At 40.6% G+C, this 19,636-nt stretch overlaps 1 protein-coding gene across 1 annotated transcript in view; it reads left to right on the top strand.

Annotated features, from left to right (window-relative positions):
* The window catches only part of ELAVL2 (ELAV like RNA binding protein 2), a 438,381-nt gene that overhangs the window by 303,567 nt on the left and 115,178 nt on the right, over positions 1-19,636 (top strand). Inside the window, exon 2 of the transcript XR_008959890.1 lies at positions 1,998-14,283. The gene's annotated coding sequence lies outside the window, so the exon portion shown is untranslated. The remainder of the gene's footprint in view (positions 1-1,997; positions 14,284-19,636) is intronic.

The raw sequence follows: 19,636 nt of genomic DNA, 5'->3' as shown, positions 1-19,636 counted from the left end.
CTAGTTTTCAGTGGCTTCAGAGGGTGCTGTGGCATTGTGAGTGTACCAAGAATGGTCTCAAGAGTACTTCGTGTGCTTTAAGTACTGCCTGTTCCCTTTTTTAATTTTTTTTCAAAGATTTTATTTTTATGCAGCCTCCACCCCTAGTATGGGGCTCAAGCTCACGACCCCGAGATCAAGAGTCTTGTGTTCCACGGACTGAGCCAGCCAGGCGCCCCTCCCTATCCTCCTTTCTGATGACCTATTTAAAGCTCAGGTATTTGTGGGATAGTAGTGGGATGGATGCCTGCTTAGTTTCCTTTCTCTTTGGTGAGGGGGTTTGGGCTGAGATGCACGACTGGGAATGTTCAGGAATGACAGTGAGGAAGGAGGGGCAGAGCATCATAGAGTGCCGTATGTCAGGTCCTCCGGGAATCCGTCATCGCATTCCTTGAGTTATTTTCTGTATTGGAGTTGTTTTCTTCTTTACTGATGGGTGAATTTCTTGAGGGTAATGACTGCCTTATTCATCTTCTATCTTTCCTCCCTGAAGTTTATCATGAAGTGAGGTGGTACTCCATGAAAAGATGCTGAATGAGGAACCAAATTTGCCTCTGGAGATTTTATTATCTGGAGATTTATTATTCTGAAATACAAAGTTTTGTTATTAAAAACAACAACAAATGTAAACAACAGTGACAAAGTGAATTTTTAAGGAACTTTCAAGAGAGGGGGACATACGACAAGCCCAATATAAAAACAGAAAGACCCTTGACTAAAAGGGACATTTAAAAACCAGATTGGAAAGATAAGAGAGAAAAAGGAGAGGGGGGAAATCAGATACCCAAGCTTTCTGAACTCAGAAAGGGAAAAAGCAGAAGAGATAGATCAAAAAATCAAAACTCCATTAAGGGAAACAAATGGGGAGTAAAGGGAATAGGGTGTCCCTGCAAGATACAGAAGCATTTTGATTTAGCTATTGAAACAGAGGAAGGTCGCAGGAAAACAGGGTGAGGTCGTATAAAAACAGAGGGAGGTTCCCTGAAAAGGGCCCACTGGTACCCGGGAGCGAAGCTGGATGGACATTCGCTTTGATCTCACCGTCTCCTTAGTGATCTGCTCTCTAGATTATGCACCGCTCGATATTTACCCATAAACTGTGGTAAGCAGCGTGGAATAAATAATGCCTGCCCATGAAGGATCCACGCTACAACTCAGCCACTTGCATTTTTCTCACCACTGTCCTGTCCCGTCAAACCCTTTAACACTGACCTTGAAACCACTTTGGCATCACTCTTCAATGTGTTCCCTTCAAAACATGGTGTAAATTCTGGTATCTTCCACATCTAACTAAGACGATTAGTGTGAGGTGTATTCTTTTGAGTATATAAGAATGAGTATGACGAAGGAAAGTAAAATAATTATTACTTTAATAGCAGAATGTATGGCTGTCTTCCTTGAATGTTATCTGGCATTCGAAGGCCTCAGAGTAGATACTGTGGTCTGAGAGGCAAGCTGCCACTCTTCCAGTGTCACTTTTTACAAAATCAAAATAGGTTTAGATTTTATTTTTAACTATGAATATTCAAAGAGAGTTCATAGTTGAGAATGAAGGATGGTACTTTAATGGAAAAATGCCTTCAGAATGAGGTGGTCCTGAATTATATATGAAACATGCAAATATTTCAGCGAAAGCAAAAGTCAGCTGAACCTTGGACAAATCATTGAGGGGTTGCTTCCTCCTCAGTAAACAAAACTTTGGGTGAAGAGAATCTGGAAGAAAAGAAGCAGTGATTTTATGCTTTGGGAGTTTGGTTGGTCTTTTCATATTTGCTGCTATAAAAAAACTATCACAAATATAGTGGCTTCAAAACCCACTAATGTATTATCTTATAGTTCTGCAGGTCAGAAGTCCAGCGTGAGTCTCACTGGGCTAAAATCTAGGCATCTGCAGGGCACTGCTCCTTCCTGAAGGCTGGAGGGGAGAACTCATTCCCTTGTCTTTTCAACATCTACAGGCTGCCCACACTCCTTAGGACTTGGCCCCACCGCCCCACCCCCTCTTCCAAGCCAGCAATGGTGGGTGAAGCCCTTCTGCCCTCCCATCTCTTTGACTTCCCCTCTGTCTCCCTTGACTCTTTTAAGAACCCTTGTGATTACATTGGGCCTGTCGGGATAATCTCTCTATTTCCAAGTCAGTTGATGAGCAATCTTAATTCCAGCAGCAACCTTAATTTCCCTTGTCATGTAACATAACATACTCACTGGGGATTAGGGTGGGGACATCTTTGGAGGATTATTATTGTCTGCCACAGCTGGCTTGTGATTTCTGCCTCTGATGCAGCATGCTGTATGACGGCAGTCCCTCCTGAACTTGGACAGTCCCTGCTACATTTGCTTTAAAAATATACGTGTTCTAGCCCGTGTACAGAATTGACCCTGGTGCATTATAGGAAAATATTTGAGGCTATTAAAGTATGCAAAGTGTTTGTGAGCTGCCTTTTTAATCTTTTGTGGTCTTTTACCCACCAAAGCTAGGTTATGAAAACTTGATGATCCTGCTAAGAGACTTACAATAAATTATTTAGAAATTATGTTTATAGTTAGTACAAGTGAGGGTCTCGTTAGCTTTTGTTAAACACCTCCTGTGATACTTTATTGACATTTTAATTGCTTTTATATGACATGTAATACTTTTCTGAATTTCGACTGAATTTCCTTCTATGGACAAGTGAGTATAATGGAGTTTTCTTAACAACAACAACAAAAAAGCCATCTTGATCCAGTTTTTGAGGCCCTGGCTACAGGCAAGTCAGACCCCATCGTTGAGCAGCTGATTAAATCCATACCCCAGTCACTTCCCCCATCAGGTCCTCACACTCTGGGGCCCCTAGGCCATTATGCGCCAGCCCTAATGACCCAGGGGCCAGGTACCAGCCCACCAACCCCTCTGCCCTGCAGCCTACAGAGCTATTCAAATTAGCCAATCCGCAGGAGTCCAGGGTGCCTCGATGGAACCCCATTCCATTTGCGATTCATAAACTGCCCCCTTTAGCCCCAGCTTGCTGTTACCTTGTCCTGGGTGCAACCCTGCCTGGCAGCCTTCCCTCATTTGGAACCCTGAGTCACAACGACTTCTGCCTTTCGTCTATCCGAGTGTCCGTGCGCTGTGTCCCACCATCAAAGAATCTTTAGATCTTATAAAACCATGAGCCGCTCATCCCTCTACCTGTTCTGTGCCACTAACATTTATTGCGTGTTGAGTATGGGCAAGCCCTCTGCCAGGCCACAGGGGTGATTACGGTGGTCCCTGTACCCAAAGCTATTACAGATGTAGAGTTTGTTTCTACCTGAGCTCCAGCATATCGCTAAGTCTTTCCCCCTTACCCCACTTTTTTTTTTTTAATAATGATTTTTTATTATATTATGTTAGTCACCATACAGTACATCCCCGGTTTTCGATCCCTTACCCCACTTTTAAAAATCATTTGCTGCTGAAATTAATAGCTCTGCATTGCTTTTGCACAACCCAATCAAGGTAGCTGGAAATCTGTTCGCATATGAATTTTAGGAATGAGACATTACGTTTCAGCTTATATGGATTTAATTTGCCACAACACTGATTGGAATATACTCTTTCGAGCCCTTATGGCCACTTGAAGATACTGACTATTGCCAACAGTTCTCTGCAAGATGCCATTGATACATGAACTCCTAAGAAGAAAAAAACCACAAAACCTATTGTAGTTAACATGATGAACCAGCCACGTAATAAAAGAAATTCAAGCAACGTTTTACCAAGTGGTGCCCTCTATAAGAAGAGTTGTGGTTTGTTGTGGGTTTTTTTCCTATCGCAGGCAGCAAGAATAGCATTTGTTTGAATGACCAGTTCCTTCTCTTGCTCTTGTAGGGCAGCCAAAGCCATTTTAGGATGGTGAGAGACATGTCGCCAGCACATTTGAAACACGTCTCTGGTGGACAAGGAGCTGTATGATTCACCCTCGAAGTTCTCTGGCGTTCGAAAGGGATGAAGCCGCTTTGACTTCAGGAGGACCGGAGGTGTTAGGAGCTGCTTGGCATTTTGACTGTGTTTTTCGAGACGAATATGTATGTATGACTGCCTGGGGAGAAACCACACACAACAGAACCTCAAGCGAGTAACACCGGCTGATGCGTTGCCCCTTACCATTAGTCATATCATAGGCAGTGTAAACAGAGTGAAGCAATTGCTCCTTTCCTGGGTTCCATTATGTATATGTGTTTATTTAATCGGGACTAAATGATATTACGTGAAGTTCCCCTTGCCCTCCTGAGGAATCCAGATTCAACACTTTCAGCGCTGTTCAGTGCTGGAGAGCGAAGAAAGTGTAACCATAGTGATGGAATGGAAATGATTTTCTTTGTTCAGAGGCTTCAATATCCAACAGACATTACAGTTTTCAAGGTCAAAAATATATTAGGATGAGATAAAAATTAAAGAAAAATGTGCTGGCTTAGCTACAAAAGCTAATTTAGTTTATGCATTATAAATTATGTTAAAACGACTAAAATGAGATTTCTCAGCAAGAACTAAATGTGTGGTTTCACAAAACTAATTTCCAAAGACGAACATGATTACAGAATTTAGCTTTAAAAGCTTTTCAGGCCATCAGAAAAAACAGCAAAGCTATCAATTATCAGACTTTAGTAGTGCCTCTGTCAGAAATATAATGGTATTTTTAGCATTCTGCTCAGCGTTTACTAAATTAAGAATGTCTACAAACAAATCAATTAATTGGGACATTATTTAATTAAGTCAAACATGTGATCTGTCAAAGAACCTTAAGCAGACGATTCTAACAAACATCCCAGTAGCCTTCTTCTCCTATTGAGGGAGATAGCAGGCCAGCAGCAAAAAGATGGAAACTACAGGAAATGAAATGTTGATCAAACAAGCAAACACAGCCTCATGCTTTTCTGATTCATACTGCATACTTATGTAATTTTAAAAAGTGCTTGTTTTGAAAATCTGTGATTTCCTGGGAGAAGGTCACTGCTATCTGTCAGTCATTCCAGGGCTGTTAGGTGGATATGTGGCATTGGTCAGGTGGGGTTTCTTTGCGTTTTTTGTTTTTTTTGTTTTTGTAGCAATGCATATATAAACATAAAAGAATCTGTATTCTCACGCATGGCACAGTTAAGTCCCTGGGTGCCAGGAAGTTACTGGGTTCCTGTTTTTTTGCTTTCCATACACAGTTCAGATCCGATGAAGGGTTACTTTGGACCCCACTGTCAGCCAGGCACTTTCCCACCAACCATCCCATTCTACCTTCCAGCACTCCTGTGAGTTAGGTATCAAGACCCCAGTTTTAAAAGGGAGTCTGAGGTTCAAGGAGGCAAAGTACTTTCCCTGTACTCATACAGCTGGTAATTTCAGAGCTAGGATTTAGATCCATGACCCGTGATACCGAGTCCTGGACACTTCCCATTATTCCAGTGTGGACTAGCCCAGATTGAAATGCGGTGGCACAATGAAATCCCACCTTGTTGGCCAGCAGAGTCCTTAAAATAACAGTGTCTTCAAAGAGAGTGAAGGAGTGATTTGGTTGGGGAAGGAGCGAGTGGAGCCGTGGACCTCCATTTGGACAAGTCAGAGTATCTATTTGCCAAATCCCATGAGGCAACATGGAAGAGATAAGACTGCCTATTCACCTGCAGATAAGCCGGGGTAACGTTCTATCCTTATTTGAAGTAATTTCAAGTACGGACCAAGAGAAGTTAAATGAAGTGAGATGGAGAGCAGCGACGTGATACCTATGGGAGCAGGTGTGCCATAGCAATGTTGTGACCTGTTAGAAACTCTAAGATCGATTTCCTCCCTTTTTGTTAGTGAACATTATCTCCTCGCACATATCAGAATAATGAGCTTGTGTTTTGGGGAATATCTCAAGAGCTCTGTCAAACGCCCTTGAAATAATTTTCCAGAACTCATTTGATCTGAGCCTGTATTATTGGTCCTACCCAGGTGACTGTCCCCATCCAGGCCAGTTGGTCTTCTGGCGCCCTTTGTTCTTTCTTTGTTCCCTTTTCTCCTCTCAGATCCGGGTGTGTCCCTGCTCCGATTATGCATCCAAGCTTTCTTCTCCTGCTGGGTTTATCTTTCTGAAAATTTCTCACATAAGACATGAATGTAAGTCTGCAAATCACAGACACCTGATAATCTGCGAATGATCAAGAAACCAGGGAACATGAAAGTGCTTTCAAATTCTTGTCTCCCTTAATATTAATTTTTAAGTCAAAGCTTTGTTACTTGTTAGTCTCCACATTTTTATTACTAAATAATATATTAAACTTTTAATGAAATGCCATGTGGGAAATTGACAAGTTTTCCACTCGATGCTAAAAATAAAAGAACTTACTATGTTCGTCATCAAACTGAAGAGAGAGCATCTTACTGCCCAGCCCTTACCTGGTGACCGAGGTGGGTGTTGGCTGTCCTGGCTGGAGCTACAGGAAAGGGCACAGACGGACTTCACTCTCTGCTCACGATAGACAGCGTGTGAGCAAAATGCTTTGCTCTAATTAGGGTAATTTTGTATGCAATAGGGAGAAACAACCCCTTAAATACCAGTGTGGGATTCAATAGCAAAATATGTCTAGACATATGAAGCCTTCCACACTGAAAGAAGTTATTGAAAAATGATTCATTTTTACATCCTCCACCTGCTGTCTGATTCTTCATAATATTGATTTGTGAGAGGAAGAACTTTCCCAAATGATAGTACTGAGATGGGTTGCTAATAAGATACATAATTTTAAGCACTCAGCCTTATTAAGCATCAACTATGTGTTCGATGCTGTTTAGAAAAACCAGAGTAACTGTCTTTACCTTAATTCCATTTTCATAAGAATTTTCTTCTGTCATTCATACTATGCAGAGTTTAGGATCATGTAAACATGGATGATGTTTGATCTTTTCTTTTCAGAGCAGGAAATTATGACTTTGAAAATGTGCTTTTTGTGTAAGGATAGATATTTATTATTAGAAAATTAAAGTTGTTTTTCTCTGTTATCTCACTAGTCTGGATACTTTAGAGACAGTGTTCTAGATATTCTGCTGCATCCGTTTTTTAACCTGTAATTGCAAGAATAAGGTTTAATAGTACTTAAACAAATACTTTGTTTTTCTCACACATTGAGGAGTCAGAATATACTTGGCTACTCTTGTTTGTGCAGCTTGATGTCAGGGACAGCATCTCTGTGATTTTCTTTACCTTTTCCTGATAGTCACAAGATGGTTGCCGCTGCTCCAGACATCATGCCTATATTCATGTAGAAAGTAGAAAGGCAGGTGTAGTACTAGAGATGTATACTTCTTTTATCATACAGCAAAGCTTTCCAGATACTCCAGCAAACTTCAACTTACAAATCATTTGGCTAAAACCCAGATATCTGGCCATTCCTGGCTTCAATGAATCTGAGACAGTGAGTATTAGGTGTTTGAGAATGGACTCAGGTTACCTATCCAACAGTGCCTGACACCTCTTGCAACCGAATTTATATTTTAATGAGTAGGATTGATGCTGTGACTGAGTGAAATAAGCTATAACTTAGGCTTTATTGTATAGGAAAAGAAAATGGGCTTCAAATCATATTATCTGGGTTTAAATCTCAACTCTGTAGTTCCCATGTTATGATCCTAAGCAAACTACTTACTTCTACAAGCATCAGTTTCCTCATCTATAAAGGGAGATAAGAGTTCCTCTCTGGAGGTGTGCTGAGGATGAAATGAATAAGATGTCTTAGAGCATCAAGTACTGGTAGAAATTCACGAATTCATTTATTCATTATTTCTTTCATTCATATAGTCAGTTGGCCAAAATAAACTTAAGGAGAAGCAGCCCAGAAGAGGTCACCACTGGTCAGGTTTGTGTCTGTGAGGCCAAAGATGCAGTAGTTACTCATTTTAGGGTCTTGTTCCTGAGGAGGGGTGTGTGTGTGTGTGTGTGTGTGTGTGTACGCACGCACGCATGCGTGTGTGTGCACACTCATGCATGTGTGTGTGTGTGTGTGGTTACTCCAGCCTCTACATGGCGATGAGGCAGGGAAGGAGGGAGGAAAGAAATGAACTTTTATTGACCATCGCCTACATGCCTCTCTTAAGCTCACATTGTTTTTTACCTGATGAAACAGACATTCCTTTTCTCCCATGTTAAACCAGGCTATTAAGCTACAAGCAGAATGGCTTTGACCTCTCATATTTCTAAGTTGCACATATTACACTGTTTTTCCATCTTATTCGGTCTTTTATTTCCCTGGGAACCCATCATCAGTTCCTGGAGGCTGGGCAGAAGCACAAAGACAGTTTTGTTAAATACTGCTCAGGGTCACACGCCAAATCTTTCCTTCCTTTCAACCTCCAACTGATATTCCACAAATAGGTTGGTACCTGATTATCTCTCTCCTGAGAGTATGCCTCTTCCTATCTCGACTTCTTCCATCCAGTTCCTATCAGAGAGAAAAGATAGCCGTTACTCAAGACTAATTTGGGATCTGAACTTTAGGAACTGTTGTCCACTTCTTCAGGTGTTGCCTCTTCTCTGAAGGTCCGTGTGCCCTCTTTGCTGGTCTGTCCAGATGTAGCCAGTGTGACATCCAGATTCGCTGTGGTTTATTCCTCAGACCTGTGATCTGGAAACCGTGCCACGCCCAGGTTATGTAACACTGTCATGGACAGTCATTGCTAAATATGAACGTGTGAACATGTAAATATGTCTTCTGGACAAGGAAATACAGTCTCTTTTGTCCTTCGCTCTTCCCTCCATCCATCTCTTCCTTCCTCCATCCTTGATTGTCTCTGCTTCTCTCCTCCTCCCTCTCTCTCTGCCTCTGCCTCTCCCTATAGCTGAATACTCTGCAGGACAGGGACACTCTGAGAGACGACTAGTAATCTGTATGTAACACACTGATGTATGATGGATTGTGAACTGATCCCTCCTGAAGGATGGTACATGGAATCAAACCAGTCATTGAATTGTTGCCAGACACTCTGATCAGCCTCTGTAAAAGATCAAGTCATGATGATTAAAGCGAAGTACTAATTCTTGACTTTCCTCTAGAGGGAGCTGGTGGGCAGGCTAGAGAAAACCAACAGTGAAATGGGTCAAAAACTAGTGAGAAAGCTCTAAATGTAGGCAGCATCACAAGACTGGGTGGAGCTGAGCAACTAATCCTAAACCCGTGGAATTAACAAACATCAGAAACTTCAAGGAAAATATCAGAGACACAACTGCTGTGCACCTCGTCTAAGTGCTATTTGCTCGTGCTACAACAGTGCTAACATCCTGATTTCGGGCCTGGAAACATAAAAAAAGTTTATGAACTTTCAACCACCCATTTATTTATCTGTCCACCTCCCATTAAAATTTGCTGAGCTTATATTATGTACCGAACTCTGTGCCAAGTATTGGGCATGCAGAATGAAGTGGGCATTGTCCCTAACCTCAAGGAACTCACGAGCTAATGGAGAAAGTACATATAGAAACAGATAATTACAATTTAGTGCAAAAGTGATAGTTTGAAGATGTATATGTGACATGATCATAGGGAAGAAAGCATACAGGATAGTAGGGAAGATTAGCATGAGGAATTGATCAGCCTACTTGGAGCCATCTCAGAAACCCAGCAGACAGGCAAGACTTGACAAGGCAAGAAAGAGGGCCTCTGTGAAACTTGTGGGTCAAGGGCTCCCCAGCACCACCATATAACTTCTTTGCCTGATATGCGAGCCTTATCATTCCATAGTTGGCTCTCAATTCCCATTGGTGGTTCCCAGAACATGTCTTGTTATTTTATATGTTTGTGTCATTGTATACGCTGTTTCTCCCAACTTGATATCCTCCCGTCTTTCATTCTGCTCTCCTATCTACCTGATATCTAGAATGAACCACCCTAGGATTTGGGATTGACTTCACTCCTCATCGGCTGTCAGCTCAGTTGTTACCTATTCAGGGATATCTTCCCTTCTCACTTAGTCTAAAGTGGCAGGCCACTCCATCCACATTCACCATCACATCATTCTTTTTTATTTTCATCATGGCACTTTTCCATATTTTCTATATCTGAATTTCTAGTTCATTTATTTCTTTATTGTCTGTCTAGACCTTGATTAACAAGTACATGCTGTGACACAGGGACTTGGACAACCTCAGTCACTGCTGTATTTTATGGTCTAGAATCAACTCTGGTGCATAACAGGTACTTACTAAATATTTGTTGAATTGATGAAATAATTAATGAGTAGACCAGTTTTTTCCACTAGGGCAGATGCCTCTGAGAAGGGCTCATAGCTTTTTTCCTGTGTATTCCACGTACTTGGTGTACTCTCTGACACATAGTAGATGCTCGATAAATATTGATTGACTGAATGAATGCAGGCCAAAAGAGTTCTTTCCATCACCAATGAATTCAGTCATTTCCTCCCAATACAATTAAATTAAAGATTATTCAACACTACTTGGCACACAAATTATGGTTCCTGTTAAAAAATCAAATCAGTACCTAGAGAATCATTTTGGGCAAATCTATTTTGAGGAGACATTTTTATTGTTAATAATTTCATCAAACTATTTTACCCCTGTATCCGGATAGGTCATTTAGTATCAGATTTCCTGGTGGAGGAAGCTTCCCTGTTCCAACCTCATTTCTCCAAAGGCTCAAGGGGAGAGTGGGTGGTGAGGAAGTCATTTTCTGTCTAAAACAATGCCAGGGTCTGAAACCTTCACTTGAATGAAAAGTAGTAAAACATTTTTGCCCTCTGGCACTATAACCTCCTCAGAGAGAACTTTTCTGACCACCCTGTTTAAAGTGGGTACCCTCTGCCACTAGCTCCGCTCCTTGATTTCTCCCCCATAGTAGCATTGCTAATGTTTCCTTAGGATTTATCTTCTTGTCCACACCCCCCAGTACATGCTGTTTTGTCATCGTCATGATGGCAGACGTAGGTCTTCTTGTCCGCTCCTGCAACTCCAGCTCCTGGCACCGCACTGGATACACAGAAGGCAATACGCATTGGTTGAAGAAGTAGGTGGTGCTCCTGTGTGAGGCACGCCCATTAGTAACATTTACTCTCAGGCCACAGGACACGTATAAACGTAGTAGTCTGTGATTTATGCCTAATTTCCTGTGCACAGGTGTAACCGCACCTCTTTTTTTCACTGATTGAGCCATTTGGTGCATTGAGACACCACGGTAGCAAATCGTGTGGATGTAATGTACAGTTTATGAAGGAACGGAGGGAGAGCATGGTTCTTTAAGACTGAGTATCTCATTTGGGAAGGGGAAGTATGTGACAGGCTCTGAAAAGCTTGTATGTTCATCACTTGTGGCTTACTGCTTGGGATTTCTTGGTCACCTGAATTCCTTGTGCAGTCTTCTCTCTCTCTCTCAGCATGTGGTTCGTGGCTCAGTAGTGTAGGCATCATCTGAAAACTTGTTAGAAATGCACACTCAGTCCTGCTGAATCCGAATTTGTATTTTAATGTGTTTCTTAGGTGATGTGTGGGGTACGTTGAAATCTGAGACGCATCCGTAGATGATTAGATTAACTTCCTGCTTTCTCCCTGTTGTTGCCACCAAATTAGCTTTTCCATCACCAGCCACTCTCTTCTGCCTCCGTGGTTATGAATAACTGAGTTCCTCAGTGTCTTAAAGGTCTTAGTTCTCTGAACAGCGATAAGCCCTCTTTGATGCCTGTGAGGCTTCCAGGTCCATGAGAACTCGCCGGAATGTGCGTCAGATGTTTCATGAGCCCTTACGTTGGGGTTTCGGTCCCATAAATTATAATCAAAGAGAAAAATCGTTAACACCAGTAATAACACATGCGGTACATTTCCGTGATGTTTTTTTCTCTTTTCAAAGCACTTAATTTGTGATATTCATCGTATTCCCTAAAAACTCAAGAAAGGGGGTAGAACTGGTGTTATTATACCTGTTTTGCAGATGAAGAACTGAGGCTCATCGGGATGGATCTCGCTCCCAGACAGCGTTCCTGGCCCGTCTTTTGACTCCCATTCTCCTTGAGCTGCACAAACCAAATCAAGTGAAAAATGAACAGGGGGCACGTGATGATGCACTCATGACGAAACATGGCGGCTGTTTTAAAGATTTGTCAAGTCATCGGGGGAGGCCGACCGTAAGCTTGAAGGCCCCAAGAATATGTCTTTATGCCTTGAGGCTTTTCATGCTAAAATATTTTACGAAACAGAAAAAAAATCAACTGAGAAAAATATCTCAAATGAGAGATGCTGTCAGAAAGCCCCTGAAAGCAGTGTCACCAACATTGTGACAGGTTTGCTTGGGTTATAAAGTCGTCAGTCACTGGGTTCTGCTGTTGTCGCTGAAAATGTTCAAGGAGTGCCAGCTTTGTGTTTGCATCTCTTCAATGTATGGACTCGAGTGAGTTTTAGTTCAAATGGGATTGGTTTGGAACGAGGTGTTTTATGCCCGCTTTGGAATAAATCCTCAGGTATAGTTCTAAGGCGGCTGTAGTCTTTAGTGATGAGGCTGGCTATTGACTGGAAAGCAAGGCATTTTAAATTCCAACCCGGAATAAGCACAAGATGAATTGTTTTTATTTTTAAAAATTTTCCCTTTCTCAAGGAGAGATCGATTGGGCACTTTTGGAAAGGACTAAATGTTCTTATGTTTTCTTCAGAACTTTGGTTACTTTTTGTGTCAGATGTAATAAAGCTCTTCCCATGTGTGGGAAGGGGCACCTGACTGACTGCTCAGGGCCACACAGAGATTCTCTTGGCTGTTGAGAAAACAGGAGCCGAAAGACAAACTGGGCCCTGGCTTAGCTGGCAGATATTTCTCTCTGAGCTTCGTCTGCTCTGGATACCCTGATGTGACTACCTACAGTCTCCCTAATTCCCAGGCCAGATCTTACTGCCCGTGTCGCCAAAAAACCTGCGTGCTCTCGTTTCCGGGTGCTTTGGCCCCTTTTTGGGTCCCTTCCCTTGGCTCTCTCAGCAGTGTCCCTAATTTAGTCTTTAAATTTCCAGAACTAATGAAGCTTTTCTTTCCTTTTAATTTTTTTTAAACACTCATTTCATTTCCTTTTCCATCTCCCCTTTCCTTCTGCTTCACCTCTTCTTCCTCCTCCTCCTTCTTTCTTCTTTATGACAGTCCTCTACTTCTTTTGGTTTCTGTGATCCATTTTTCATTGCAGATGAAGACCAGTCTTTTCCGGTGAAATCACAGAAGTACCAGGATATTAATTGACAATCTGAAGCGATCACTGTAGAGCGTTGTACTAGAGAGCGGAGTAGTTATTTCGATGACATCTGGAGTTTGGATACCATCTGTCTGAACCTGTGGGTTTAACCTGGACCAGCCCACCTCTGGACCAGGTGCCTAGCACCTGATAATAGAGTCCCATTGCCTCTGCTCTGTTCATGACAAGAACCCTATACTTTCTCATCTTTTTGCTCCACTGGTGCAGCATTTTTACTTAGCTGCAATTGTGCAGTTACCTACATTTTATAACTTTCCCCCACTGTTTTTAATTTCACCATGATAATAGATTTCGTTTCTGTGATTTTTGATAATTTGAGATTTACCCTTAAGTTCCCTCTGTAGATAACATAGTTAGGTCCTGACCCTGCGACCCAATTCTGGAGCTTGCTTGATGGGGCTGGGGGTTTTCATTCCTCCTACCTCAGCCTTCAAGAAGTGCTCAACTGACAGACCCAAGTCTTAAACTTCTGTTTCATAGTTAAATACGGCCAGTAATCCATGTTTAAGAAATCATGATTGACACAAGGAAGGACAGGGCTACCCCAGATATAATGAATCTGATTTTCTTACAAATTCTCCACCTCTTTGTCACTGTTAACAATTTATGGAGATTGATATAAGTGAAGAAGGCAATAGGGAAGATGCAGTTTGCTTTCTCCAATAGGTGTGTTCCTAAAAACATGTATAAGTAGAAGGCCTGTACACGAATTCTTATTGATATATCTTAGGAGATAGTTAAAGAAACATCAGGATTGAACTTTTACAAAGTATAAAAAAAAACAAAAGTCTTTGTGTTCTGTATCAGTCAGGATAGGCTGGTTTATGCTGCAGTAACAAATAGCTCCTCAGTCATAACAAACATATTTATTTCTCATACTGTTGGTCTAAAATAGGTTGGTCAGGAAGCTCTGCAAGTTTGATGGAAGCTCATGCAATATGAGAAGGACTTGACCAGCCATGGCTAGCTTTGGAAGTGGAAGGCAGCCAGAAGCCAAGGAATGTGGGCAGCCTTTAGAAGCTGAGAAGGTAAGCAAAAGGATTATCCTCTTGGGCCTCTAGAAAGGAACACAGTCCTGCCAACACTTTGATTTTAGCCTAGAAAGAGCCATTTAAGACTATCAGAACTAGAAAAGTAAATCTGTATTATTTTAAGCCATCAAGTTGGTAGTAATTTGTCACAGAAGCAACAGGAAATGAATACACATGTTAAATCTGCTCAGAGCTTTTAGCACTAGCTTTTAACACTATTGCCATATCCTTAATTTAGTTTTAGCTGCAAGGCAGAGTTTTAATCAGGCTTTGTTGCTCAAAACTCTTTCTCAATTACATATTTTACTCTTTAAGTATGAGGAGTAGTCGTTTCTTGTAACACTTCAGCCCTTCAATTAGAGAACTTTCTATTTCCTTTTTATTCTAGCTCGTAAACCAACCAGTTCATTTTTCAGCTTATCTCACCATGTCATATAGAGCCAATAGCAGCCAGCATGTTACTAACATTCTGTTTCCCAGCTCACTCCCCTAGTTGTCCAATTTTATTAGGTGTAGAGTATGCCTTCTACGAAATTGCATGTGGCGTTTTACCAAATATTCTGCATAACATAGATCACCATTCTTCCATCTCCATGGACAGTGTTCTCACCACAGTTTCTAATTAATGCTACATTTTTATCATGGTGGGAGCTCATTTCTGTGTCCTAATTTCTATTGGTTAGAATCTGTATCCAGTCTACTCATGATGGAGATTATGGGGAGAGATTACTCTGTGCAACAAATAATCCTAAAGTCTTGGTGGCTTGAAGAAGAAAGGTTTACTTCTCATTCACACTATGTCTCTTCTAGGGGCTCTGCTACCTTGTACCATCTCCAGATCCTAAGCTAGTGGAGTAACTACAATCTGGAACGTTGCCAATCCCTGAGGGACAGGGAAAGTGTTTGGTTAATCACATACTAGCTCTTAGGCTTTCACCAATAAGTGACGCATGTGTTCAGTTACATGACCTGTAATTGGCCATATCAAATAACTCACTACGTCAAACTCAACGGCACAGAGAAGTGAAATCTTAGGCGATGTCGGTAAAGAGAACAGCAAATATTTGGTGAACAGAAACAATGACTACCCCATCCTTTCCTGACTTCTGTAAATTGAGTTTATTATAGTAGACTACAAGTATATTCAGAAGTGGGAGCCATACTATGAGAAAAGATGACTCTGCAGAAGTATTTTTGTTGCATATTTGCAATAGAATTTTAAGTGATAGACACATGTAGTCATAATCGGCTGCTTATTCTGACTTTGTATTTTTTTTAATTTATTTTTATTTTTTTTCTGACTTCATATATATTTTTTTAAAGATTTTATTTATTTGACAGAGATAGAGACAGCCAGTGAGAGAGGGAACACAAGCAGGGGGAGTGGGAGAGGCTCATAGTGGAGGAGCCTGATGCGGGGCTCGATCCCAGAACGCCGGGATCACACCCTGAGCCGAAGGTGGATGCTTAACCGCTGTGCCACCCAGGTGCCCCTCTGACTTCATATTTTAAAAGCCTATTAGTTTACAAGCATATTTTAGAATATAAGGAATACTTAAAAAAAAAAAAGGCTGACATAATACCGCAACTTGACACTTCAGTATTTCAGAAAGAAATACAAAATACCAGCAAAGTAAAAGTGTGTAATTCAGTGTTATTTTATATTGAGAAATTTGCAACATACCATACACTTTTTAAAAGTACAGTATATACACTCGCTATAATATTATGTGGCAATTATATAAATTATGTAAATATTAAGTGCTAGAAATTGCTTCCAACCTGACATTAATTTAAGCAGTAGAATATAATACTGCACATATAGTTTGAACTTTAGCTTTTATGAATATGCGAGGATAAAGATGAGAGAAAAATATGAATACTAATAGTGGCTGTATGTAAGTGATGGGTTTATGGTTGGTTATGATTGATTTTTTCCATTTTTATTTTCCAAATTTTCTACAGTAACAACATTTACTTTTATGTCCAAACCAGTAAACAAAATAAAGAGGAATAAAAATGTATTCCTTTCTAAAAAGTATTTATGATGCCTTTTATCAAGGCCTGTCAATAAAACTGTTGAAATGGAGAACAAAAATTAAAACCATGTTTGGCAGGCAAAGTTATAATCATGTCCCTCCAAAATCCCGATTACCTGGTATTTATTTATTTATTTATTTATTTATTTTATTTATTCGACAGAGATAGAGACAGCCAGCGAGAGAGGGAACACAGCAGGGGGAGTGGGAGAGGAAGAAGCAGGCTCATAGCAGAAGAGCCCGATGTGGGACTCGATCCCATCATGCCGGGATCACGCCCTGAGCCAAAGGCAGACGCTTAACCACTGTGCCACCCAGGGGCCCCACCTGGTATTTAATTAATCACTAATCGGAGTAGGCTGTGAGGAGATTTTGAAGATGGAATTAAAGTTCTGAATCCACTGACTTCTAAATGGAGCAAGTATCCTGGGTTATCCACATGGGCTCGGCGTAATCACGTGAGCCCTTAAAAAAGAAGAGGCAGGGAGAAGAGTCAGAGAGATGTGTCAGAAGGCGGGGGAGGGGGGTGGTCAGAGATACTCAAAGCACGATAAGGACCCCCACCCAACAGTTAATGGCTTCAAAGTCAGAGGATTGTACTTGAAGGAATGCAGGTAGGGATTCAACAGCTGAGAACAGCCCCTCACACTTAGCAAAGGAACTGCAGAAGCATTAAATGGAGAGATCAGAAAAAACCAGAAATAAGTCCATGGAAAATAAGATAATTATAAAAGTAAAATCAGCAATCAATCAGGGAACACAAAACAGTAGAATTTATTAATGATTTTGAAATCTGGTCCTTTTGGGGGAGAAATCCATCTTTTAAATAGTTGAATGCATAAATATCATTTTCGGTTAAAAAAAAACAAATGAGACAAAAAGGCAATGAGTGAATGTAAAACTCAGATCAAGTAAGCATGTAAAAAGCACAGTGTCAACCATTTTCAGAGAAATTATGAATTATCAGAATGATCGTAGAAGAGGTAGCCAACTTAAGTTCCTGAAAACCCATGAACAAACAGGAGGAAAAAACCTTTGGCCACAGTTTTATGAACAAATAAAAACTCTAACTTTTAAGGACCATATAATTCCCATGTTTTTGTACTATGTTAAGAAGATAGAAAACTTTTGCTGTTTGCTTATTCTTTGTCACTAATAATTCTATTTGATAAAGGTACTCTCTTCCCACATAAACACACTGAACTATACATAATTTCACTCATGAATAAGCACAGAACAAAAAACCTTGCTAAAATACTAGCAAATCATATACAGATATATATAAAAGAATAATAGATTATGACCAAATGGAATTGATTATAAGAATATAAAAAATGCAGTGTTGTCTGATATAAGAAGAACGACCCTAGAACGATAACCCTGAAACAAATCTGAAAATATACAAGAACTTGGTATACAAAAAGTGATTGAAGAAACCAGAAGAGGGGCATAGGAGTTATTCAAGGACTAGTGCATACTTCTGGTAAACTATCTGGCAAAATAGAAGTGTGGATCCTTATCTCACGATTTATGTCAAAATCAGATAAAAGTTAAATGATAAAAGACTAAGAGGAGAGTTAAGGGAAGGAGAGAGAGGGAGTGAGAAAGATAAATGATGGATAAATAGAGAAAGTAACTGGAGGAAGGGGCAGGAAAGGAGGGATATCTAGAAAGAATTTAGATATAGGGAAGCCCCAGTGGCTTAGTCGGTTAAGCGTCTGCCTTCAGCTCAGGTCATGATCCCAGAATCCTGGGATCGAGCCCTGCATCAGCCTCCCTGCTCAGTGGGAAGCCTGCTTCTCCTTCTCTTCCCCAATCGTGCTCTTGCTCCCTATCTCTGTTTGTCTCTCTCAAATAAATAAATGCAAATCTTAAAAAAATTTAAAAAGAACATATAAATAACTAAAGATAGCGTGGGCAGATTATCTCTCTGAGGGATAGGGAAGGACTTTCTAAGCATAAAAGCGATGCTGAAAAGCACAAAAATATCCATTGGGTGCCTGGGTGGCTCAGTGGGTTAAAAGTCTGCCTTCGGTTCAGGTCATGATCGTAGGGTCCTGGGGTCAAGTCCCGTGTCAGGCTCCCTCCTCATCGGTGAGCCTGCTTCTCCCTCTGCGTACTGTCCCCCTGCTGTGCTCTCTCTCTCTGTCAAATAAATCAATAAAATCTTAAAAAAGAGAGAAAAATATCCATTGATTTAATTCCATAAATATTAAAGTTTTTTGTACAAACAAACCCATCAGTATCAGTGTCAAACAACAAACTGTTTTTAAAAAGATGCCACAAGTAAGAGACTGGGTTAGTATCCTTGATGTATAAAATATATTCAAATGGAAAAATATACAAATTAAAGAAGAAATACAATCGATAAAGTGTTATGAGGATACTCTTGGTAGCTTTTGTACTAAGCCGAGAAACTATGGTCTAGGCAAGAATACTTGAACCACAGTATCAAAACTAAAACAAGAAAGAATTCACTTCATGAGCAAAACAAAAGAAAAACATTCATTACAAAGTGGTTTTTTTGAGTGAAATTATATTTAATATTTTTACTTAAGGAATTCTCAGGTGAAAAAATATAAATAAAATCTGAGTAATGAAAAAGAAGAATTTGGTTGAGATGATAGACTCTAAACAGTCAAGCATAATTTAGATGCATTTCTAAATTATTACATAATTCTTGTGCCAGGTATACCTGAGGTAGGAAAAGCCCAGATTATTCTGTAGGGCAATCTCTGGTTACTGGCTCAAGGCGCAGCCAGAAACCCAGAGAATCCGGGTGCCAAGGAGGCTGGAGGGGTGCCATTGCGAGCACGGTGCTGGCAACCATCTGTGTTCACTTGATATCGCTGAGTTACCCTGGGCTGGTGATTTAATACCTGCAAATTTCATGTTTATTCATTTGAAAAATAGGCAACTATGGTTGTTGAGAGAATCAAATTATATAACCCATGCAGAATGCTTAACATGGTTCTTGACACTTAGAAAGTACTCAAGAAATGGTTACCATTATCATTCCAATCACACCAGGCACAATTCATCATCAATATAATGTGGTCCTTTCTGAATAGTAAGGGAAAAGAGAAAAAGTCAAACTAGCTGAGAAGTTTTGGAACCCAGTTCGCACTATCAAATGAAGTCCTACCTTGGCTGAGTCATGTCTATAATCCATCTTTAGTTTCTGTCCCTTTAAAATGGGGTTATCACCTGCTTTGCCTCCCTCCTAGAGCATATGAAAGTGCTTTGGAAACAGAACAGAGTGGAATTTACCACCACTAACAAGTCACCACATTTCAATGGCCAGAGTCCCT

Source organism: Ursus arctos, unplaced genomic scaffold, assembly GCF_023065955.2.
Source record: "Ursus arctos isolate Adak ecotype North America unplaced genomic scaffold, UrsArc2.0 scaffold_18, whole genome shotgun sequence".
Lineage (NCBI taxonomy): Eukaryota > Metazoa > Chordata > Mammalia > Carnivora > Ursidae > Ursus > Ursus arctos.
The sequence above is the reverse complement of the archived record's forward strand: the minus strand, read 5'-3'. Positions and strand labels throughout refer to the sequence as shown.